This window comes from Neophocaena asiaeorientalis, unplaced genomic scaffold (genome assembly GCF_003031525.2).
Source record: "Neophocaena asiaeorientalis asiaeorientalis breed wild unplaced genomic scaffold, Neophocaena_asiaeorientalis_V1.1 scaffold1037, whole genome shotgun sequence".
NCBI lineage: Eukaryota > Metazoa > Chordata > Mammalia > Artiodactyla > Phocoenidae > Neophocaena > Neophocaena asiaeorientalis.
The window spans coordinates 200,532-226,981 of record NW_020174558.1 but is presented as its reverse complement, the minus strand read 5'-3'; the positions used below and the strand labels follow the sequence as shown (position 1 = coordinate 226,981).

Genomic DNA, 26,450 nt, shown 5'->3' with positions numbered 1-26,450 from the left:
GATATTGAGTGTTAAGCTGTGTATGGTTTTGTATATAATTATTTATAGAATTTACATTATTTAACTCTCCTATCAAAATTAATAAATTGATTTTCAAACAAAACCCAGAAACAAATAGTGAATGTCACAGAAATGCATACTATTCATTAAATTCAAAGAATAGGTAACAGTGTCTACAGAGATTCATGGATTGGGTCTTGATTGAACTTGGATGTCTACAGACACGTTTTCTGGTGAATAAAGCTTTGTCAGATGAAGCTCAGCATTGGGTGGATCTTATCCACAAAGGAACCATTCAATACTTCCAATAGTATTGGCTACTGGGTAGATCTTATCCACAAAGGAACCATGTTATGAAACTTCTGCAGCCCTGTTCTCTCCCATTTCCCAATGTCATGTCTTTGCATACTCTATTCCTTTCACTGGAAATGCTCATTTCCTCCTTTTTTTTTTTTTTTTTAATACTTCCAATAGTATTGGCTACTGGGTAGATCTTATCCACAAAGGAACCATGTTATGAAACTTCTGCAGCCCTGTTCTCTCCCATTTCCCAATGTCATGTCTTTGCATACTCTATTCCTTTCACTGGAAATGCTCATTTCCCCCTTTTTTTTTTTTTTTTTTTGTTAAATAAACCTTACTGGCCCTCAAGGAAGATTTAGTTTTAACTTAGTTTTTCCTAATTCTCCTCAAGTGAAATGAATTTCTCCTTATATCACTTTGTGTCTCTGTTTTTGGTTTTGGTTTTGGTTTTGGTTTTGGTTTTAAGCACGTCCTCTTTTTTTTTCTAGTTATCTGAGCACATGTTTGTCTTACCCACTAAACAAACTTCTTGACAACGAGGACTTACTTCTATGTGGTTCTGAAAAGTTCCTAGGATGAATTTATGCACATAAAAGATTCTTCTGAAAATATCTGGATTAATTATATTAGGTACACCAAGAATCAACCTAGGATGAGGTTATGTGAAGAACAGTAACCACTTAGGAGCCTCTTCTAGAGAGGGAGAGCCTGAGGACAGGGTGTGTGCGCCCACGCCTCCAGAATTCCAGGCAGCTCTGAAGAAGTCCTTGGGAAACAATTAGATTTGGGACTTGGGTCTCCTCCCTGCAACTATTACTCTGAGGTGGCTCCAGGCCAGAAAGATTCTCCCTGTTCCAAACCCTCAACTAAGGAAGGTTGGAGAGGCCCTTTAGGTTTCCTAGGTAGTCAGAAATGCCGGCTTAAACAAGGTTGAACTCAGGGAGATAGAATGTATGGGGGTGAAGTGCTTGTTTTCTAAGAGAATTTAATTTGGCGATATGTAATTCTATTATTTTTCTTGTTGCTATTATTATTATTAATTTGGCATGCCTTAACTACAGAACTTTTGCAGGATTTTCTTACCCCATCTCCCATATGGCCTCCTTCTTCCAGAACTCTCCTTCTCCCGCTGGTTCCTCAGACTCCCCACTCCCACTCCCCAGCCCTAGCACACATGCACACCACGACAAAGCTAGCTTCCTGTAGAGGAAGGGGCTTGCCTTCAGGAACCTCCCATTCTTCTTGCCTTTCTTTTAAGCATCTGGGGTCTCCAAGGTGCTAACCCTATTCCTGGGTGTCTTCCACTCTTCACCATTTCCAGTGTCCTCCTCTGCTTCTATCCAAATTTGATTTCATTCTGTTGGGACCTTGACCTCAGCTCTCTACTGTAGTAACTGGCTCTCATATGAATGAATCCACACGGTTCTGATGAGTGTCAGTATGTTAATTTATTGGGTTAGCCAAAAAGTTTGTTTGGGTTTTTCTGCAACATCTTATAGAAAAACCCAAATGAACTTTCTGGCCAACCCAATAGAAAAATATATATATATTAATTATCTTTTATTAATTTTATTAATAAAAGATTAATAATTCCTTATTAATTTTGACAACACTTACTCATTTTTACTCTGGTCATCAAATGCAGTGCTTCCAAAATTTTAATCTAGGCCAAAAGAGTAACTCAGTACCTCACATAGTGCCTGACACATAGACCAACCGAATATATTATTTATTGAGTGAATGAATAAATTAGCTCAAATAGTGACTGTGTTTGGCTTCCTGGTGGGATAAAATAAAAGCCAGACATTAATGAGAGGGATATTTTAGGCAAACAAGGTTTGCAGTTTCATAATTGACCTTTCTTATAAATGTGAGCTAGGCCTAACCCCCATATTTTGAGGAGATGAAACAGATTCCCCATCTAGTTACTTCTCACACATTTTTTTTTCTGTCTGATTTAGTAACTATTGCACCAATAGAGGCTTTGTTTTTACTTCTTTTAAAAAGGTTGAATTAGGGCTTCCCTGGTGGCGCAGTGGTTGAGAGTCCGCCTGCAGATGCAGGGCACGCGGGTTCGTGCCCTGGTCTGGGAGGATCCCACATGCCGCAGAGCGGCTGGGCTCGTGAGCCATGGCCGCTGAGCCTGCGCGTTCGGAGCCTGTGCTCCGCAACGGGAGAGGCCACAGCAGTGAGAGGCCCAAGTACCGCAAAAAAAAAAAAGAAAAAAAAGGTTGAATTAGATTAATGACTTGCTTTGGTTGAGGTGCAAAAGAAAGACAGTCTAGTCACTCTCCACCCTTCCCTATGTCTCCTTGTCTAGTTCTTATCACCATCACCCCTAAGCCTCAGAGCCTCCTCCAACATTTTGGGGAGACAAAGGAAAAGCAATCTGAGGGTAGAGTAGCTGCCCTGACTCTTCTTTTGTAGCAGACTTAGCTTGAAACTTGCAAGAAAAGGAAATCTTAAGAGCACTTTTTTCATACCAATAATCTCCCCGTTTTTTGTATTCTCTCTCTCACATAAGCAAACATGCAGATTTGGCCTGATGAAAGGCTTACAGAACTTCATCTTCTCCTCTTACCATTTGGAAAAAACAAAAATAAAGAGTTGGCTAATTGTCTAGATCCCTATTAAATTTGCCATGATTTCTTCTGTGAAACTCTGACTGAGTTACTATCTTGATACAAATGATAGTAAGACTCAATGAAGGAGCCATGGGTGATGGCAGACTCAGGCCTTAGATGCCTACATTCATCCTTCCTTCTTTTTTAAGATTGCAAATATGAAGAGAAAATGAGGGGAGTGATGCAAAGACAGTGAAGTTTTCAATGTGCAAAAATTAGACTTTTGCATCAATGGAAACAGAGTCTTCCCAAACTTTAAAAGGTGTACACCTGCAAATGCTTCTGTTCATATTGTCTGCCAAGAATTAACACTCTCCGATCATGTTCCGAATGTCCAATCTTTCTCTCCTGCCTGAAACAGATGCTACTTCCATGCCAGTCACAACCACCTGCGGTCACCATGTGTCATGTGGAATCACATACATGTAATGCCATTCCGCCATCTTTTCTCCACTTCTCATTTTATCCAAGCATGTAGTGTGCTGTTACTCTGCGACTGTATACACTTTGTATACATTTCTGTTCTTCCTTGCAAGATTGTGAATGCTTCGGCCACTCCAATCGATGCAGTTATATCGATCTGCTAAATACAGTCATTTGCGTGAGCTGTAAACACAACACTAGAGGGCAGCACTGTGAGTTATGCAGGCTGGGCTACTTCAGAAATGCTTCTGCACAGCTGGACGATGAGAATGTGTGCATAGGTCAGTTCCATTATAATTTCAGCTATTGTTCTGTGCCTTTCACGAGATGGGGAGCTATTTAAGGTGGAGAGGCTGGTGATTTGCACCACAGCTGAGCCAGAATGAACTTTCTCAATGGAGAAAACGTCCTTGTGGTAGACTTAAAGAATTCACTTGTGCAGATTGAAATCATAGTTGGGGGATGTATTTTGAATCCTTGTCTAATCGTTGCTTTAAAGATGATGAGCTGAAAAGTCATGTTTAAGAGATGAAGTAATTCTCTTTTTTTTTTTTGCATGAAATCTTAACACCTGGTCATTTCAACCTGATCTTAAAGCCTTAAGTTGTACACTCAACTTTCAAAATGTAAACTCATTATAAGGTTTTTAATTATAGATACGAGATTAGGACACAAACTTTTGTAAATAATTGGTAATTAACTAATATTGATTTAAAATATTCCCATTTGGAATTGAAAGCCACTAGCAATTGGTAATGTAGAAGTTTGCCTGGCTTTTCCATCCATAGTAATGAAATTCCACTTACTGAATTTTCCTATAGCCCTCAAAAGGAGAAGCAATTTTTCAAAACTATTCAAGGCAATTAATTCTCTTAGCTTCCAAAGTACATGAGCCCTGGAAAACTGGGGCCCCAGGATTCCCTTGAGCATTCTTTCCACCCCCTGTGGTGACTGATCATGTCAAATGGAGAGAACCAGGTGCCCTTCACATCCAAAAAAGCTTCTCCTACCTTTTGCATAGTAGAACCTATCTTTAAGAAAGGGAGCTGATGAAACATAAGAAATAAGAAATGGAATTTCACTTCGTAATGTACTTTGAAGAAGTGCATATATTCAAAATGGTGAAGGGTACATATGTATCTGTTACCACACCAATAGGTAATATATAGGCAACCAATGTTAAAGGTAGATTTTTTCACATAAAAACTAGATAGAATACACAGGCTGAAAATTGAAAGGTGATCTTTTCATCAAAAAAGAAATCAAATCAATCTGTAATTCTGGGATCATTGTTTTCTGATTGGATTGTCAAGCTTATCTAGTTATTTGCCAAGTGTCATTTAAAATAGCTGGACAAGTTTTTTCAGTTAAAATGGGCCAAGTTTTTATAATACTGTTTATGTCTATAGTATGTTCTATTTTTCAAAGTGCTTCCTTATTATTTGTGAATTAGTGGAGAAATCCCTGGACTTAGAGGCTGGAGAGCTGGGTTCAAGTCCCAGTTTGCTATTTAATAGCTGTGTGCCTTAGGTAAGTCGTTGAAAACTCCTGGTCAAATTGGTGTCATGTGGGATGCGCAGGAAACACTTGGTAAACTGTGAACTGACTTGCAAGTATGTTTTTTGTTGTTTGTTTGTTTTGTTTTTACTTAATCCTCATTAACAAAACCATGGTGGTAAGTACTCCACTGATAATTTCCCCTATTTTCTAGTTGAGAAAAAGTAAGGCAAATTGACCCAAATCATACAGCTTTAGTAAAGAGTTAGTTTCCTGACTTCAAAGCTTTTGAACGCTTTCTCCCAACTACCCTGACACAATTAGCAAAGCTAAGCTTGTCAGACTTTTACTTATGGTATGTTTTTAGGATGACAGCAGCAATTCCACTATGAGCTTGTGAACAGAAGTTCAATTGCCTTTATAACATTTGGGTTACAAAGATTTGAGAGTATTAATAAAAACCAAAAGGCACATAGCTGTCTGAATTTTGAATGCAGTTACATTTTGCTGAATGTCATTTGTAAAAATATATAAATGTCATAATATAAATATGTTAACAAGTGAAAAGGTAAAATAAATAGGAACACAGGAATAAAAGCTAATCAGTTTTTCAAAATACAAAACATTACAATAAGATGTAAATGTTTTGCAATATCAATTTCATATTATTTTCATTAAATCAAAGAAAAAGACCTTAAAAGAAAAGATTTTATTCCATAAAATTTCTCATAGCAAGTAACTTAACAATATCCCAATATATTTTACTCAGAGTATTCTATTCTAATGAATTCCTCCCCTTTTCCTGTTCTAAAGTAATCTATGAACTACAAAAGCCACAATTCCTGTCTAATTCTAAGAGTCATAGTTCTGTTATAAATCCATATTTGATTATCCACAGACAAGAAGTTGCCATTCAGCTTTTGTCTTTTAAATCATGTAAAATGCAGATAAATGGAAAGTTTAATATACATTCTTGTATTTATTTCTACTTAAAAAAATCAAACACAGTTCTTTTCTCCCTTTCTAGAAACTTTGTTCATTAAAGTTATAAATCTTGGAGAGGATTTTATATTATTGAGGTAAACATATCCCTATTCAGTATTTTGTGCTCTTCAAATCAAGTGGATATAGGTAAACACAAAGATGAGTATTTTTAGATAGCATTAAAATTAGCTACAGTATACCTCCACATACCAAAATTCCTTAAATTGTTGCTCTTTTCCTAAGGGGTAAAATTGTTTTTAAAGAATGAACTGAAAATTTTGGCTAGCTGGTATATGCTACATATGGTCTATCTTTTGTCTTTAGTCTCTATAAGCATATGAAAGTTTCCTAAAAGAGTTATAGCTTCCACTTTTCCCACTGGAGGGGCCAAGGGCAGAGCGGTCAGGCTGCCTGGGCATGAGACTGAGGCTGAGGTTTGCTCTCTGAAGGCCATTGGAAGCCTGTGGCTCCATTACCAAGGTTTGCCCTATGGGGCAGCACCAACCTATTCTCTATTTTTTACATTTAAGTTCCCCAAAGGGCTTGCAGCAGGACTGAGAATTAAATTTGAGAGGATACACCTCAAGTAATTGAGTTAATTTTAATGTCATTTTGTATAAAAAGCACTAATGAAAATGAATGGATATTTACCCAATTCACTTTCACAGAATTAGGCACTAATCCCTGAAAATTTGAACTTCATCTAAGCCATCTCTAAACTTAAGGGGAAAAAAGGCACTTTGCCATTTCTTTAACAATTGGCAATGAAATCCACCACCCTGGCTATGAGGGAACAGCACATATCTTTGACAAAATGTTGACTGTGTTGAAATAGATGTCTTAAACTATTTGCATCATTTTATATTATGGCAAATATAAAATGCACGCTATTCCATGTTGTCACAGTGATCGCTGCTTTGTGATTCCTGGTAAATTTACCCATTTTCATACAAATTCCAAGCCAGCCATGTTTCCAAAGATGCATGTAATTAGCCTGTATGATGCAGCAATTTCATGAAGATGACATCCTTGCATGCTTCCATTTCATATAAACTCGAACATTAAGCAGGAAGCTAGAGGATATGTGGCTTGTGACCTTGGGTAATCACTGCTAATAATCCCTGATAACAAGCTTGACATCTGAATGAAATGCAGGGCTCAGCAGTTGCTACTAAACATATCTCCAATTATGATGTATTATTGTTTTCATTCCCCTGGAAACCCAAGATCAGGTAATCAGAGGTACCTTCTGTAAAACAAAGCAAACATAAGACACTTCTAATACTTATAAATCAATTGTAGTATAACTTTTTAATCAGACTTCCAAAAGTATTTCATGTTGTTTTTTAGTCTAACAGTCCTGTATATTCTTCCTAGTTTCATGGAATAAAATATAATTCTCCAAGGCCATCCTCATCACCCCAATATCTACCATTGACTGTCGTTCCAGAAATAATATTTTTTAAACTAAATTATTTGTATGTAATGTGGAGTGTAGACCCCACCTCTCCTTGTCACTTATTTTCCTGACTAACATTACACTTACCACCTTTTTTATGACAACCACTGAGATGTACCATGGTTTAGATGTTCCACATTTCTAAAAATTTTGTTTACTTTTTTTTTACATCTAAAACCTTTTATTAATCAGTTGTTACGGGCTAATTGACTAGCACAGTGTGTGAATTCATATTGGCCAGATGTAACTCTACTCCCTGGCTTATGAAATGTTGGTGATTCATTGTCAACTCATACACTTTATACACTTTAAATAGTAAGAAACATATTATAGTAGTTTTGCTATAGGTATATACTTATAGTGTGTGTGTGTGTGTATTTTTAAAGCCACAACAAAATTACTATTTAAAAATGTTTTAAACAACTGCTGTATATACACACATTAAAATAGAAAATGCCAATTTAAAATAAAACTCCAATTATTAAGTGCAAATCAGTCCAGACAAGGAGAGAGCATTTTAGGCTTTATTTGGTTTTATTTTTACCTATGTATGTTACTCTTGGTCATACAATGTTTGTATCTTAAGAATGCTGAACTTCAAAATTGACTTACTCAACATGAAATAAATAATGATTCTAAGATACTCCACATTCTTTGAAGAAATTGTATGATTAGTCCCTATGACAAAAACAGAACCAAACCTCTGGATCTCTCTATTTAACAGTAAACCCTGAATCTCCATTGCCAATCTAAGATGCTAAACTTAAAGTTATTAAACTAAAATTCTCAGGGTTTCTCACAGTTGGTTGCTTGGTTAGTTGCTTGGTGTGATTTTATTTGGTTTTTTGACATGAAAACCTCTTAATGGGACCATTTTAAAATAAAGGAAATCAAGAGACAGAGGGGCGTAATAACTTGCCCAGTATTATACAGTGGGATTACAAAAAAAGTAACTTTGGCCTACAAATTCCAAAAGCTGGAAACTAGCTGCTGTTACCTTTCAAGCTAATGGAAGCCTAAGGAATTCTTATTTCTGATTCAGCCTTTAAGAAAAACAGAGCTTCACAAGTAAAAATATTCTGCATGATAATGTGTGAGGAATCAAGAAATTATTCTGTTTACTTTTTATTACACAAAGTTATATTGTTCTGTCCATAGACATTATAATGATACAAGTCTCAAATTATGCCTATGTTGAAGTTTATCTAGGATTACAAAATTCATTTTTCTTTCATGATTGTTAATCTAGGTTGCATAAAAGCTATACTAACTTAACATGCGTAGCAGATACAATATCTAAAGGCTCATCACAACATAGTATAAATATATATATAAAGCACCATCCCAAATCATATAGTAAAACTGACTTTGAATGAACAAAGTGCATTCATATTCCACTTTAACAGTGTTCAGCAGTTCTCAAATTTTGAGTGTAACCGCTAAGCTCATTTGAATAATTTAAAACAGATTTTACACTGATGGCATATTGATTTATCCTTGATATATAAAGGATATATAAAGGATTCTCATTGCATTCATTAAACCATCTAAAAATGCCCTAACAAATGGAACCTCCATTACGATCTGTTACCAGTGAAGAGCATGATGTCTTATTTCCTTGGAGGTTTTCAGTTGACTTCCTCCCATAACATAAAAATGATATCATGGAAGGCTGAGCAAATAAATAAATGGACCTGAAATAGCCATATTTGCCAAAGCATTTCATTAGTGGACATCTTTCTTTAAGTGATGTATTTAAGTAAGCAACACTCCTGTGTTGATAACTTATAAGCCATGCGGACTTGTCTCCAGCCTGTGTGTTGTCTTGTTTCTACAGAGTGTTATTGTAACCCTTTGGGCTCAGTCCATGATCGTTGTAATGGCTCAGGATTTTGTGAGTGTAAGACTGGAACAACAGGGCCTAAGTGTGATGAGTGTCTGCCGGGAAATTCCTGGCACTACGGCTGTCAACGTAAGTAACTCTGGGAGCTGTCCTCTGCCTGCTGCAGCATGGCTGATTCTGCTTGTCTAGGCCTGTGCGTGCAGCTTCTCAGAGCAGAAAAAGGCCCAAACCGCTGACAAGCTTTAAAAACTACATAATGCCTCAGCCTATGTATAGGAGAGAGAGCAATCCATCAGCTGTCCAGCTGGCTCCTTTGAAGCCCATCTTTGTCCCCTCTGATGGCTGGAGAAACTTACACTGAAATACTGTATGCAGATCCATGTACCTGGCCAGACCATAAATTAAGTGGCACAAAAGGGACCCAGCTTAGAAATCCTTACCGCAAAATGAAGGGTGATGTGTATGTGGTTAATATATTTCTTGAACTACCCTGGAGCTCCAGAGTCCATAAATTAAATGATATCTGCATAACTTATTACCACCCTTGTATCATACCCATCACTGAATCTGAACCAAAAACCTAAAGGTAATAAATCTAAGGGATATTTAAATGCCAGGATAAAATAAATGATGAAAATCAATATTGATTTTAAGCCTCTGAGGTTAGGCACCATGCAGTGAGCCTTAGACAGATGCCATTTGGTTCAACCTCATTTCTCTGAGGATTATCAGGCGTTCTTAAAAGCTTGTCAAGGCAGGTGGCATGTTGGTGTGTTCAGGGAAGAGAAATTTTAAAATCTGAGCAGAAGCTTCCTTCTGTCATTCATAACCATTTTTGCATTTTAATTCTGCATTAACTTTCCTCTATCTGTACACAGTCAGCTTACTAATATTAAAGAGCCACCAGGCAAAGCCTCTGGAGAGCGCAGTCCAATACAAAATCATGCAAGCCACACATGTAACTTTAAATGTATTGTTATCCACATTAAAAAAGTAAAAATAAATAGAAGTGGATTTTAATAACTTCTTTTATCCAAAAAAACCTGAAATATTATCATTTCAACATAGAATTAATGTTAAAGTTGTTAAGGATATATTTTACATTTTTCATAGTCCTTGAAATCAGATGTTTAATGCTTACAGAACTCTCAATTAGAACTAGCCCTATTGCAAGGCTTAATAGACACATATGTCTACCATATTGGACAGCACAGCTCTAGAGGTTTTTTTGCTTACTTTTCACTTGAAAAATCGTCAGTATGCAGGAACTATCTAAAGCAGATTTCTACCAGGGATGTACAGAATATTTTATCTGCTACTTATGGAATGTATAGTTACCTGGAGGCTACATTTCTACATATTATAAAGCCAAAGTGAAATTTACTGCTATACTAATGTCGTGGGCAGCAGTGAACTATGGTGATAATTGAGAGATTTGGCATTGAGCAGGCCAAGGTTAGCATAGGATCTAGAAGCTAGAGGGTGAGCATCTCCAGCCATGCTGGAGAATCATTAAAAGCGTCAAATAGTGAGAAGTCAGGCAGCACTTCTGCACATAAGCTCTGGATAAGGCCATGGTTTTAATGTTGTATACACTGTAGGTTCCCAGAAAGCACCTGAAGGGTCTGAATGAGCTTGGGATTCCAGAAACAATGTGAGGAGTCAGGACTCAGAGGATAAGTCATCAGTCCTGGAACATCTAGATGTAGAGGCCCAAAGAAGGCTGACAGTCAGGAGGAGAGAAGGAGAGACAAAGGAAGGGCCGAAATCAGCAACAAGATTCAAAGCACAAGGAATGAGGAGACTTTATAATGAAGGCACACCTTCTAAAAGGGAAAGTCTCACGTAAACTACCTGAAGCAACAGGACCTAATGAATGGGTTCCTGAAGTGTAATCAGGGAAAGACATTGGAGAGGAAAATTAATCAAGCTTTAGAGGAAATGTATGCCAAAAAAAGGGCCTAACTTGATTTTTCTGTGTTAATTTCCTGGAGTATTATAAAAAATGCAGTGTCCTCAAATTTTTCCTTCTGGCATTGGAACACTGGATTTAAGCAGGGCCCTACCACATAAAGGCTGTATGGTGTACAAAACCCTCCAGCCTCAGCTCCAGCACCTTACATCCTTAGTATGTAGATCAGTGAGGTTATAGGAGTAAATGCTTTATCCTCTTGAGTATTTCTTTATTATTTTTTTTAAATTTTATTTTATTTATTTATTTTATACAACAGGTTCTTATTACTCATCAATTTTATCCACATCAGTGTATACATGTCACTCCCAATCGCCCAGTTCATCACACCACCACCACCACGGCCCCGCCGCTTTCCCCCCTTGGTGTCCATACGTTTCTTCCCTACATCTGCGTCTCAGTTTCTGCCCTGCAAACCGGTTCATCTGTACCATTTTTCTAGGTTCCACATAGATGCGCTAATATACAATATTTGTTTTTCTCTTTCTGACTTACTTCACTCTGTATGACAGTCTCTAGATCCATCCACGTGTCAACAAATGACCCAATTTCGTTCCTTTTTATGGCTGAGTAATATTCCATTGTATATATGTACAACAACTTCTTTATCCATTTGTCTGTCAATGGGCATTTAGGTTGCTTCATGACCTGGCTATTGTAAATAGTGCTGCAGTGAACACTGGGGTGCATGTGTCTTTTTGAATTATGGTTTTCTCTGTGTATACACCCAGTAGTAGGATTGCTGGGTCAAATGGTAATTCTATTCTTAGTTTTTTAAGGAAACTCCATACTGTTCTCCACAGTGGCTGTATCAATTCACATTCCTACCAACAGTGAAAGAGGGTTCCCTTTTCTCCACACCCTCTCCAGCATTTGTTGTTTGTAAATTTTCTGATGATTCCCATTCTAACTGGTGTGAGGTGATAACTCATTGTAGTTTTGATTCGCATTTCTCTAATAATTAGTGATGTTGAGCAGCTTTTCATGTGCTTCTTGGCCGTCTGTGTGTCTCCTTTGGAGAAATGTCTGTTTAGGTCTTCTGCCCATTTTTGGATTGGGTTATTTGTTTTTTTGATACTGAGCTGCATAAGCTGCTTGTATATTTTGGAGACTAATCCTTTGTCAGTTGCTTCACTTGCAAATATTTTCTCCCATTCTGAGGGTTGTCTTTTCATCTTGTTTATGGTTTCCTTTGCTGTGCAAAAGCTTTGAAGTTTCATTAGGTCCCATTTGTTTATTTTTGTTTTTATTTCCATTACTCTAGGAGGTGGATCAAAAAAGATCTTGCTGTAATTTATGTCAAAGAGTGTTCTTCCTATGTTTTCCACTAAGAGTTTTATAGTGTCTGGTCTTACATTTAGGTCTCGAATCCATTTTGAGTTTATTTTTGTGTATGGTGTTAGGGAGTGTCCTAATTTCATTCTTTTACACGTAGCTGTCCAGTTTTTCCAGCACCACTTATTGAAGAGACTGTCTTTTCTCCATTGTATATCCTTGCCTCCTTTGTTATAGATTAGTTGACCATAGGTTCATGGCTTTAGCTCTGGGCTTTCTATCCTGTTCCATTGATCTGTCTTTCTGTTTTTGTGCCAGTACCATATTGTCTTGATTACTGTAGCTTTGTAGTATAGTCTGAAGTCAGGGAGTCTGATTCCTCCAGCTCCGTTTTTTTCCCTCAAGACTGCTTTGGCTATTCGGGGTCTTTTGTGTCTCCATACAAATTTTAAGATTTTTTGTTCTAGTTCTCTAAAAAATGTCGTTGGTAATTTGATAGGGATTGCATTGAATCTGTAGATTGCTTTGGGTAGTATGGTCATTTTCACAACGTTGATTCTTCCAATCCAAGAACATGGTATATCTCTCCATCTGTTGGTATCATCTTTAATTTCTTTCATCAGTGTCGTCTTATTTTCTGCATACAGGTCTTTTGTCTCCCTGGGTAGGTTTATTCCTAGGTATTTTATTCTTTTTGTTGTTTGCTACTCCAGCTTTCTTTTGATTTCCATTTGCATGGAACATCTTTTTCCATCCCCTCACTTTCAGTCTGTATGTGTCCCTCGGTCTGAAGTGGGTCTCTTGTAGACAGCATATATATGGGTCTTGTTTCTGTATCCATTCAGCAAGCCTGTGTCTTTTGGTTGGAGCATTTAATCCAGTCACGTTTAAGGTAATTATCGATATGTATGTTCCTAGTACCATTTTCTTAATTGTTATGGGTTTGTTTTTGTAGGTTCTTTTTTTCTCTTGTGTTTCCTACTTAGTTAAGTTCCTTTAGCATTTGTTTTAGAGCTGGTTTGGTGGTGCTGAGTTCTCTTAGCTTTTGCTTTTCTGTAAAGCTTTTGATTTCACCATGGAATCTGAATTAGATCCTTGCCGGCCAGAGTAATCTTCATTGTAGGTTCTTTCCTTTCATCACTTTAAGTATATCATGCCACTCCCTTCTGGCTTGTAGAATTTCTGCTGAGAAATCAGCTGTTAACCTAATGGGAGTTCCCTGTTTGTTATTTGTCGTTTTTCCCTTGCTGTTTTCAATAATTTTTCTTTGTCTTTAATTTTTGCCAATTTGATTACTATGTGTCTCGGCATGTTTCTCCTTGGCTTTATCCTGCCTAGGACTCTGCGTTTCCTGGACTTGGGTGGCTATTTTCTTTCCCATGTTAGGGAAGTTTTCGACTATAATTTCTTCAAATATTTTCTTGGGTCCTTTCTCTCTCTCTTCTCCTTCTGGGACCCCTATAATGCAAATGTTGTTGCGTTTAATGTTGTCCCAGAGGTCTTTTAGGCTGTCTTCATTTCTTTTCATTCGTTTTTCTTTATTCTATCTGCAGCAGTGAATTCCACCATTCTGTCTCCCAGGTCACTTATCCATTTTTCTGCCTCAGTTTTTCTGCTATTGATTCCTTCTAGTGTATTTTTCATTTCAGTTATTTTATTGTTCATCTCTGTTTGTTTGTTCTTTAATTCTTCTAGGTCTTTGTTAAACATTTCTTGCATCTTCTCAATCTTTGCCTCCATTCTTTTTTTTTTTTTTATGCGGTACATGTGCCTCTTGCTGCTGTGGCCTCTCCCATTGTGGAGCACAGGCGCCGGACACACAGGCTCATCAGCAATGGCTCACGGGCCCAGCCGCTTTGCGGCACGTGGGATCCTCCTGGACCAGGGCACAAACCCACGTCCCCTGCATTGTTTGCCTCCATTCTCTTTCCGAGGTCCTGGATAATCTTCACTATCATTATTCTGAATTCTTTTTCTGGAAGTTTGCCTATCTTCACTTCATTTAGTTGTTTTTCTGGGGTTTTATCTTGTTCCTTCATCTGGTACATAGCCCTCTGCCTTTTCATCTTGTCTATATTTCTGTGAATGTGGTTTTTGTTCCACAGCCTGTGGGATTGTAATTCTTCATGCTTCTGCTGTCTGCCCTCTGGTGGATGAGGCTATCTAAGATGCTTGTGCAAGTTTCCTGATGGGAGGGACTCGTGGTGGGTAGAGCTGGCTATTGCTCTCTGGTGGGCAGAGCTCAGTAAAACTTTAATCGCATGACTGCTGATGGGTGGGGCTGGGTTCACTCCCTGTTGGCTGTCTGGCCTAAGGCTATCCAGCCCTGGAGCCTACCCCTGCTCTTTGGTGGGGCTAATGGCGGACTCTGGGAGGGCTCGCTCCAAGAAATACTTCCCAGAACTTCTGCTGGCAGTGTCCTTGTCCTCATGGTGAGCCACAGCCACCCACTGCCTCTGCAGGACACCCTCCAACACTAGCAGGTAGGTCTGGTTCAGTCTCCCCTGGGGTCACTGCTCCTTCCCCTGGGTCCTGATGCACACACTACTTTGTGTGTGCCCTCCAAGAGTGGAGTCTGTTTCCCCCAGTCCTGTCAGAGTCCTGCAATCTAATCCCACTAGTAATGGGAGGAATTCCTCCTCCCATTACTGGACCCCCAGGTTCAGAAGCCTGACGTGGGACTCAGGACCTTCACTCTGAAAGTTTGTGAGTCACCCACCCAGAAGTTATGGGATTTGATTTTCTTGTGATTGTGCCCCTCCTACCATCTCATTATGGCTTCTCCTTTGTCTTTGGATGTGGGGTATCTTTTTTGGTGAGTTCCAGTGTCTTCCTGTCAATGATTGTTCAGCAGTTAGTTGTGATTCTGGTGTTCTCACAAGAGGGAGTGAGAGCATGTCCTTCTACTCCGCCATCTTGGTTCCAAACACTTCTTGAGTATTTCTTGAGTACCTACTATAAATTAGGTATTGAGCTTGCAGTAGAGGCTAAAGGATGAAGAGAGATAGCTGCTTTGGACATGTAGACATGAAGTTCACAATCTGTAGTGAGAGGCTGACAAGCACCTAACAGTTAGAAGGTGATCAGAGCCAAGCACTATGTACCTGATTTTAGTGAAGCCCAGATGGGGAGTAAGGCTTCCCAGAGAGGTGACATTTGCTTGAGTACTCTAGTATTAGTAGATGTTTTCCAGGATGGAACTTCTTGGGCAAAAAGGTTCATGAGCTAATGCACTATGTTCCAGAAATATCAAATGGTTTTGATATGATTAGAGGGTAAAGGGTGTGGGTGTTGTGTGTTGTGTGTGTTGGGAAGAAGGGAAAATGTTGAAGAAGCAACCAGAGACCAGATCTTGTAGTTTCTTGAATGCCAAGCTACGAAGTTTTATCTCATCAGAGAATAGGTGTGAGGACCATCATACAGGGGAGTTATGGGATCCACCATACAGTTTCAAGCAGAGGAAAGGATAAAATTCTGTTTTAGAAAGATTATTCTGACTACTCTGTAAAGGAAGGACTGGAACAGGGTGAGACTGGATTTACTGTATAAATTTCACATATTTCAAATACACCTTTGAGCACACAGTCATTTTATCTCATTCTGAAATCTTCTTTTCTTTCCTCGACCCACCCACACAGGACTGATATTCTGTGTTAAAATATAGAAATCCTTTTGCCAGTTGGTAAATGGCTATTGCATTAAGATCCTTAAGTGCCTTCCCTAGGATCTCTTAGATGCCCCCCAGAATCTAGCAACTAACAGGGTAATACCTGTCAGTGGTGTGCCTTCAGCACCAGCTGGTACTAGATACCAGTACTAGAGCAGGTATTCATACTAAGTAGTTAGTGCTTGTAAGTTGATAAATATTTTTCATATCCTTCCTTTGTCAGCATATACACGAATACATTCAAAAAAACCTCTCAAATCAATCTCTCTCTCTCCCCCCTCCCCAGTCACTCCCCACATCACATGTGCACGCGTACGCACATGCATGCACACACACACACACACACACACACACACACACACACACACACACACACACATGCTTCTGCTTGCCCTGAGTTGAACCCATCCTTGGGTTGGCCACATCATTAGTGGCAGTGATATTGACCTGGCAAGAAGAAATCAAGGCCAAGAAGAAACACAGTGGTCAACTAGGGCTGATAGCAGCATTCGCAGCAATGAGCAGGGATTAAGTGCACGTTTAGGTAAGCGGGGCCAGGGAAGGGATGTCATAGGTATCAGGACAGAGTCCGAGAGATCCAGACACAGGGTTCCAGTCCCCCAGAGGACTGGCAAGAGGAGCAATGTAGAACTGCAGTCCAAAAGGACTTGGATTTGGGAATAGAAAATAAAGAAAGAGATTCAGTTGCTGACACTGTCGCTTACACCCTATGAATAGAACTACGTGAGTACACACTTAGGCTCTGGAGTCGTACAGACCCGGGTTTGAATCCCATCTCCACCCCTTACTACCTGCAGGACTTAGAGGAAATTACTTGGGCTCCCTAAGGCTAGTTTTTCATCTAAAAATTAGGATAATACTAGGACCTAACACATATGGGAATCGTGAAGATTCAAGGAAAATAATGTGGAGCTCATGGTCCATAGTAAGATCTCAATTATTATTAGCTAGTTCCAAGCACAAGTTGATTTGTCAAAGAACGAGGTAAGAATCCATGTTTAAAACTAATTGTACAACGATAGTGCAGAAAGTGCAGCCAGAATGGCCACTATTGAGTATCAAATTGTTGACCTAGGGGATTCTAAAAATCCCTTGATCAGAGACAAGACTAATTCAAGTGATTGAAACAAAGGTGACCCCAAAAGCAATTGTGTGTCTTCAGCTGGGGAAATCAATAACTCCAGGCTCATTAGTGAACTTTCTCGTGAGGGGACCACTGATTGTGTGCACCATGAACGTAAGCTGGTCTCTCAGACAAAAGGTGAAACACTTGAAAACCATCAGAATGAGCGGACTTTAGACAGCATGGAATGCGCAATTCAGGAAAGAAAGCAGAAATAAAAAGATTTCAAAGAGGACAGGCAGAATCAAACTTAGTACTGAGGTTGTTCCACAGAAGAATGAGATTGAGGAGAAAGAGATTTTTTTTTTTTTAATGCACCCCTTTGAAATCCGAGAAGAGGCATGAGCCACATCCCAGAGAATAAAGCTGAACCTTCTAAAGAGAAAGTAACGTTTCGTGCTTCACACAAAATATGCTTGGTTAACCTGTATTGGAAAATAATGGAACACTTGTTAATGGCACCAAGAAGACTAGACATAGGTCAGGTGTGTGATTTTTTTGGTTTGGAAAATGAAATAGGAATACTCACGCATAGAACCAGTGGGGCTAATGAGGAGATGTATTGTCTTCCTGGTGAATGTATAAGCTACACTGGAATATCATGCAATGTTTATTAAAGCCAGCAATTTCCCCACATTTTTACCTAATTTATATGAATACTAATGGTGCTTTCAGAAGAACGTATAGTGTGAATATTTGGGTTAAAGTCAAAATATTTCGTGACGTAGCTAAATGTTATGATTTGGAAAATAACAGAGAATGTAGGAAATCAAGAACTAAGCACACATAACAGCAGGACGGCTGAGATTAAGTTGCTGGGCCATGGTCTATAGTATCAGAATATGTGTTCTTGGAAGGGATCAGTACATATATTACCAAGAACAGGAAAACATGTATTTAGTAGGAGGCTCAATGGCCTGATCAAGAAGATTTTTCAATTAAATTTGAGAGGAATATAGTGAAAATACCCTTATAAAACTGTAAAACCAGACACTGTGGCAAACCACAAAGTTAAAAACAAGGCAACAGTTATTCTCAGGAGAAAAATAAGAGAAAGTTTGGGGAACAAAATTCCTTGGCTTAGGTGTATCCCTTCCCAGTGTTTGCATAATAAGTATATTAATTTTCTACTGCTGCTGTAGAAAATCATCACCAATTACCACAAATTTAGTGGCTCAAAACAACACAAATATATTTTCTTACAGTTCTGTATTTAGAAGTAAATAAGTGTCTCACTGGGCTAAGATCATGGTGTCGACAGAGCTGCATTCCCTGCTGGAGGTTCTAGGGGAGAGCCTGTTTCCTTTCCTTTTCCAGCTTCTGGAGGCCACCCGCATTCCTTGGTTTGTGGCCCCTTCCTCTACCTTCAAAGCCAGGAACTTTCCATTTCTCTGTGCCTTTCTTCCATCACCACATCTTTCTCAAACCACAGCCTGGACACAAGTCTCCACTTCTAAGGACCCATGTGATTAGAGTGGAGACACACAGATAATCTTTCCATCTGAAAGCCCTTAATTTAATCACATCCCTTTTGTCGTGTAAAGGAACACGTTCCAGGAATTAGGATATAGACATCTTTAGGGAGACATTTTTCTCCACCTACCACAATAATCATCAAGAATACAAGCTTTTCAGCCGCAAGGCACAGGGATATTAGCTCGGTGCTTTGTGACAGCCTGGAAGGGTGGGATGGGGAGAGTGGGAGGGAGGGAGATGCAAGAGGGAAGACATGTGGGATCATATGTATATGTATAGCTGATTCACTTTGTTATAAAGCAGAAACTAACACACCATTGTAAAGCAATTATACCCCAATAAAGATGTTTAAAAAAAAAAAAAAAAGAATACAAGCTTTTAATTCCAGGAATAAATATGCAGGTATTATGGAGATGGACTGTAACGCATGCTTGCAATAAAGATATTCAAGGGTAAAACTTTGAAAGAAATACATAATATGATTAGAAAGGAGAGATGTATGTCAAGAAGGTATAGACTTGCACTGTGAATTAGAGACAGTGCAATATTTTTCAGTGAAGATCAAAGATCTTATAGAAAATGTATTGTGAGTGTATATTATAGACAATACAACCATTTAGAGGATATAGATATTGTCCAAAGCCAAATTAGGAAATCTAAATGCTCTGTAATCTTCCAAAATGGGGGAATTCACATATTAAGATATCTGCTAAAAGATGTGTCATGCTAATTGTTAGCTTGCATTGATGAGAATTTCTTCACCCAAAAGAGTGAAAGAAGCAGTCAGTGAACTACAAGTATCACTTATTGGTAGTAGGGAGATAATAACGTCACATAAGAGACCAATGCTATCAAAAACCTTTAAGGGATACTGTCCCAAACCTTAAGAAGAATACAAAATATTCTTGGGGGGAAAATGTAGGATCTTATACCCTCTTTCAAACACAAAAACACACAAGTTAATTTTTTAAATAAAATCACAAACTGTTTTCAATAGACTACCTAGAGAAAACTGGGAGACTTCTAAACTAACCAACATGGCTGTATGAGGATTTCTTATGAGCCTTTGGTGAGCATTTATTAAGTCCCTACTATATACTAGGCACTGTGCTACAAATTAAGGCTATAAAAACAAACTGCATTGCACAAAATGTAGAATGGTGTAGAGCTGTGTTAACAAGTTGTTCAATTGGCAAATATGTGGGAATCTTAGCTTCCATTCAAGTTCAATTCCATACAACATTTTGTCATGAGTGGCTAGGAAGCTAACATAATTTCAGACAAAACAAGGACCAAAACAGTTTTAGTTCCCCCTGACACATGCCCTGGACAGCCCACAGCAAGAGTCCAGTCATTGGGAAAAAAAAACATTTTAATGAAGCAGGGGCATAGGAGGGTTCTGTCTTTGATGAAGGGTTTTTCATATGAAAGAGAGTTTAAAAAGGCTGGTAAGCATATGATTTAACGTGTTACAGTTGTCAACCAGTTTTAGAGGACTATTATGTAACAGAAGGACTTGTTATTTCAGGAAGATAGAATAGGGACCAGTGGGTAAAAAGAGAGAGTTGGGTTTTCAGCTTTGTATTTTGCAACAATTATTCTCTCCAGCTGTTTGGGAATATACAGTAGAGTGCCTTGAGTTATGATAAATCCCCAGACTCAGGAAAAGCTCAAGCAGAAGTTGAATGGGCTCCTGTGAGTGATGCTTTTTGGCGAGTTTCTGCTTAAAAGAAAAGTCAAGTGAAAAGATCTCTAGGGCCTCCCCAACTTTCCAGCTCTGACTCTCGGACCAAGACCATGGGGCAAAGGGAAGGTAGAGCGAGAGACCCAGCTCAATTTGTATTAAGAATCCCAGTTCAGCTGCTCAGCTGTCCTCTATAATCTCCTTACCAACAGACAGACTCTCATACTCTCACTAGCCTTGTTCTCAGTCCTCACTTCTGGTTTCCAAGAATCAGACTTAAGACTTATATAACTTCTTTTTTCTAGAGGTTAATTGGTTCCCACCATAACTTCTCTGCTACCATAGTTCAGGGGGATTTATTTTTCTTTCTTTCTTTTTTTTTCTTTTTTTTCGTCTGAGATTAACTTCTACAAGCCTGACAACTTGTGATCATTAAGATGATGCTTCCAATTGCTTCTCTGAGATGAAGATTATACCTCCTTGGGCAAATACCTTAAACCTAACTTGTAATTTTTCAATTGCTTTAGTCGGAGTCTCCTGCCATTTGCTGTGTTATGCTGAAATGTCCAGTTCACATTTTACCAGTTGCCCTCACATGTTGAATCCATTGACAGGTGGCATGTCACTTAAACAAGGATGTATGTGATGCTTCAGAGCATTTGCAATCCTAGACACATGATTTCACTCATTTGGTTCTTATATCTCTGTTGTAAAAGTGAATGGCATCACCGAATCCAAGTTTTTAATTTCCTTGCTGTCAACTTGAACACCAGTCTCATTTCCCTTGCTGAGCACCACATACATAACAGTGATGAAAAATAAATACCTGGAAGGGCACTTGATGTTACCGTTTTCAACTCCTAAGTGTGGGAATGAAGTGCTCGTTAAATAGAACCAGTAGGAGCCTCCCAGAGGTAATTTAGAAATGAAAATATTAGAAAGAAGGAAGATAGAAAGTGGCAATTTGTAGGTATTACAGATATGCTGGGTTGTCCTCCTGGAGGGAAATGGCTCATTTTGTCAGCTAGAAGAGCAAACCCAGGGTTGCTCCCAGTTGTGAAATTTCTCCTGATTCAGCAGAACAGTGCCAAACTACTCAGTCATGCTAATAGCCATCACTTTCCAGTGACAGTCCTGTTTTCCCTTCATTCTTTAATTTGGGATTGATAGGAAAATCCACTGACCTCTAATACATCAGGGACCCAATGCCAGCTATGAGCAGAGGAGTTGGGGTTTACACTTACACTGTGGAGAGTGCTCTAATGCTTCACACCACTAATGGCTCACTTGGAACCACGACAGAAGCAAAGGCTGATGGAGCAGGTTGGAAGAAGTGAATTTTTCAGAATGCCCTTCACAGTAGGATCATATCCTAATACATTCAAAACCCGAGTCTCTTGAATTGCTGAAGCTCAGCGTAGAACAAATACAAATAGTGGAATTACTAACAGCAATTCCAGGCTCCCTCCTGACATTCTGAGGTTTGCCTACTACTCTGCTAACCTGTGCTCAGCTTAGAGAGGGACCTCAGTTCTGACCTGGCTGGGCAACTTTCCATATTACTTTGGCAACCCCCGCTAATTTTCACCGCTTTATTTGAAAAGAATCTTGAGAATGACAGGTATGCACAAAGTATACCATTTCACACTGTAGAACCATTCAAGTTTAACAATGAAAGTTGTGTGAAAGGCCAAAGCTCATGAAGAAAGCCAGGTACCGTTGTATCTACTAGTAGCCCAGAATCAAAGCAGCCTATCTGGTAGTGAAATGATCAGAAGGCCAATCAGAAACACAATCCATGTAGTTCTTTCCTTACTTTAGACAGTGCCTAAGTGGAGTTTCACCTTGAGCCATTCTTTACACACTAGTGACTGTGTGTGTGTGAAAGAGAGAGAATTTCAAAATCTTCTAAAGTTACATAAAGAAAATGTCTAAGTATGAAAATCAGCTCAATTGGAAAAGGGCCAACCCACCTGAAACTTGTAGGGGAATAAGAGTCAGCACAGTGACTTGATCTGGGTGTGACTGTTACCACCTCCCCAAGGGATGTTTGCTCCACCACTTCAGCCTTTCCTATGCAGCTCTTCCTGTGAAATTCTAGACGTGGTTAGAGGCTCCTTCTTGGTCTGAAATTCTGTGATCCTGAAGTCTCAAAAATGGTCTGACCTGTTTCCATATGCACCAATTTTTTAGGAACAATAATTATTTTAAAATAATAAAAATTGTTATTTATTGTACACTTTCTATGTGTCAGGAACATGTATACATTATCTCATTCTACCAGGGAAGTCATTTTTTCCCTTATTTTATAGACAGCAAAACTGAGACTTAAAGAGGATAATTCCCCCAAGCCAAACCCCTGGTAAGTGGCAAACCAGTGAATATTTATTGCTAATTGAGTTGCTATTGCATTTTTAGGATTTTGTCATTTTTACTCTGCAGATGGAGACAGAGGCTTTGGTGATTTATTCCAAGAGTCAGCAAACTTTTTTGTGAAAGGCCAGATAGTAATTGTTTTAGGCTTCCTGAGCCAGACAGTCTCTGTTGCAAACTACTCAATTCTGCTGTTGTAGCCTCAAATCAGCCATAGATGACACTGAAATGAATGAGTGTGTCTGTGTTCCAATGAAACTTTATTTGCCGACACTGAAATTTGAATTTCATATACTTTTCACGTGCCATGAATTATTATTCTTCTTTTGATTTTGTTTCAATCACTAAAAACCTTGAACACCATTCTTAGTTCATAGGCCATAGTAGACAGGACGCAGGCTGGATTTGGCCTGCAGACCATAGTTTGGTTTATTTTAAACTCATACAGCAGTTAAAAATGAAGAAACAGAGGACCTCTTACATAAAATGGAGAGAATATGAAGCAGGAAGCAAGAGAGAACATTAAAAAAAGAAAACCCAAACCATGCATTTCATTAAAGTGTGTCCTCTATCTTGATATGAGTATCACAGTAAGTCGGTCTTACTGATTCATATACACCAGGCCCTAATTGACCTTAAGAAAAATGTTAAGATTTTCAGAAACATGAAGGCTTTGACCATATAATTTCCAGAGCAAGATCACAGACATAGTCAGTGCCAACTGTTTAAAGGCTTACAAGCCAGCCAAGTCAATTTCGCATCAATTTAGTACAATCAGCAACTAATGAAAGCGAAGTCAGAGTGGCCATAATACAATCAGGATTGCTCATGTTGGTGTGAGGAATCGTTCTGTTGCATTCTGCAGAACAACCCATCACCTTGAATATCAGCAAAAAGCTCTGCTGAGGGAGAATCACAGTAATAATACTGGCTACAACATTAAGGGCACAGGAAAAAAAATACATACAGAACATATGGAGAATTTATTTTTTTATCATCACCTTTGATATCAGGCGTAATTATTCTGAATAAAGTGCTCATCAGTGCTGTGAACCCCTGCCTTTTCTGTCCAATGCTCTTTTGAGCGTGAATGAATCTGTCGAATCCAGGATATTTTAAATCATGTAGCTCTACCTACAAGGATGGAATGTCATGACCCATGTCTATTTAAGTGCTACATGCTTTCCATCCCATCTTTGTCAAGTGTTCTATTTTTAAAAATTACAGTCAACCTTCAGTTATCTGTTGCTGCAAGGTGTGGAGAAGAGGTATGTGTAAATATAGGGCAATTGATTACCTTGATGTAAATTGCAGTAAAGTTGGATTTCATCTGGAACAGGCACATAGACACAGAAATTCAGACCCACACATGGTTCATCTGCTCTGCGTCCAACCTTAGTCCCCACCTCATCATTATGCTTCAAAGTCAAGATCATCCAGACATCGCTGGATATATTAAAAGAGAAACGATTGCTAAGATGTATTTTTAACAATATTCCTTCCCATATTCTGCAAAAGTGTAGGACTAATATTATGTATTGTGGTTATTTCTTCTAAGCTATTATACAACTCTTTGGGGGAAATGAGCATATGTCTCAAAGACAACACACTACAAAAATAAGGAAATATTGATGTAATTATTTTTAAGAATCACATGTAGACCTCTTTTTAATTAGTATTATTGACCCTATGGGCTTAGTCTTACATTAATCTATATGCTTCATCATGAAAATCAATAATATGGACAACTACATTGTTCACATGGACTTTGAGTATAAAAAGACAAAGTTTGGGAGTTTACAGGAGGGCTTACTACTGAATAATTTGGCAATATATTAGTGATATGATGACAGAGATGACAATCACTGCATTTTCAATGATTGTGTTGATCCAACTTTTACTAGTGCTCATGTGGAAGATACTTGGATGTATTATGAGGTCTTTCATGAGATATCACACCCCTGTTCTTTCTCTTTTATTTTTTTAATGACATTTATTGATTTCTTTGTAATTTTATAAGCTATACATGTTCATTGCAGACAACTAGAAATACATAAAAGCATAAAGTAAAAATTAACAATCACCCATAATCCCCACCCCCCAGAAATAACCATCATTAGTATTTTTATATATTTTCTGTCCGTGTCTACATATTTTTTTAATTGACCTATATCACTATGTTAGTTCCAGTTTGTACAGCATAGTGATTTGATATTTCTACACATTTACAAAATGATCACCATGATATGTCTAGTTGCCATCTGCCTGTTATTTCGTTAAAATGAAAATAAAATTGCTGATTTTGCAACAAGGATGCTAAACTACTTATGGACCTATAGATATATAGGTCCATAGATAGACCTATATAGATAGATAATGTATGAATTCTACCAGGTTATATCAGACCTTAAAATTTGAAGTCACAGTTTTACTAAAGACTGTCTGGTGTCTTAGGATGGAGGAGACTATGCTTAACCTATTGATAGGCACATCTAATAAGACATGATTAAATCAGTCATGTTCAATATGTTCTTCATATACAACAGATGAGATCAGATCATCCCATACTCTATAGAAAAACTCTGCCCTTCATTTCATCTTTGGTTACTAAGTTCATTTTAACCAAGGTAATAGAAGGGCTGCTTAACAGAATCTTGCTAAACCTTTGAATTCTCCTCCCCAGCCAACTAGGCTGGCTTTGGGTTCATGCAGTCATTCATTCACTCATTTACTCACTCATTTATGCATACTATCATTCACTTAACAAATAGTACAATACTAGTTATGTGTCAAGGATTGTGCTAAATTTGAGCACCAAGAGACAAATAAAATGTGATCCCTGCCCTCTAATAAGGGCTGACAGTACAAGAGAGGTGTCAAATCTGACAGTGCCTCACTCTTGTTGAAATCTGAGAAGACTGACTTCCAGTACCACTTTTCTAGCTCACTTTTCTGATCTTCGGTACCTCTGCTTTGACCTATAACCTTAGAATCTTATATCTGAGTTGGCGTCTCAGAGATAACCTAGTTTAGCACTGAGGTCATAGGTTAGCTCTCCTAATTGCAATGAGGACAACGGTCACTGTTTATTAAGTGTGTGCCATGTGCCAGGAACTGTGCCAAGCCATTTATACTGCCTTGTTTAATCTGCATAAACCCCATTAGCAGTTATCCCCATTTTACAGATAAATGAACTGAGGCTCAGAGAGGCTAGGTAACCTGTATACAGTCATCTAGATTCTTACAACTTAAATGTGTGATCCTTCAACCAGTAGCATCAGCACCACTTAGGAATTTGTTAGAAACGCAGAATCCCAGGTTGCACCCTAGACTTACTGACCTGCATTTTAACAAGATATCAGGTGATTCATATGCACATTAAACTTTGAGACTCAAAGGATGAGGTAATACGTATGGACTTAACCTAGGAGGCTGACTTCAAAGTCCAAGTTTTTTTGTTTGTTTTTGTCACTTATTGTTCATAGAATAATGGTGGCTGGGAAATCAAGGGCATACATATGCCTTGGAAAAATTTTATAAGGGGCAGGAACTCATACAATATCTCATGTCATCAGTTTTTACCCGCATGTATTCTACAAATCCAAATTACGTTAAAATAAGGAGAACCATGAAAACTTAAACAAGTAGCCTATCTGTTTTCTTTCATCCATATAATTTAAAAGTGGTTAATATTTGATAGGTTAATAATAAATATTTTAATACAGT

The 26,450-nt window shown here is 38.4% G+C and overlaps 1 protein-coding gene across 1 annotated transcript in view; it reads left to right on the top strand.

Moving 5' to 3' along the window:
* The window catches only part of NTNG1 (netrin G1), a 317,635-nt gene that overhangs the window by 260,085 nt on the left and 31,100 nt on the right, over positions 1-26,450 (top strand). The window lies entirely within an intron of this gene.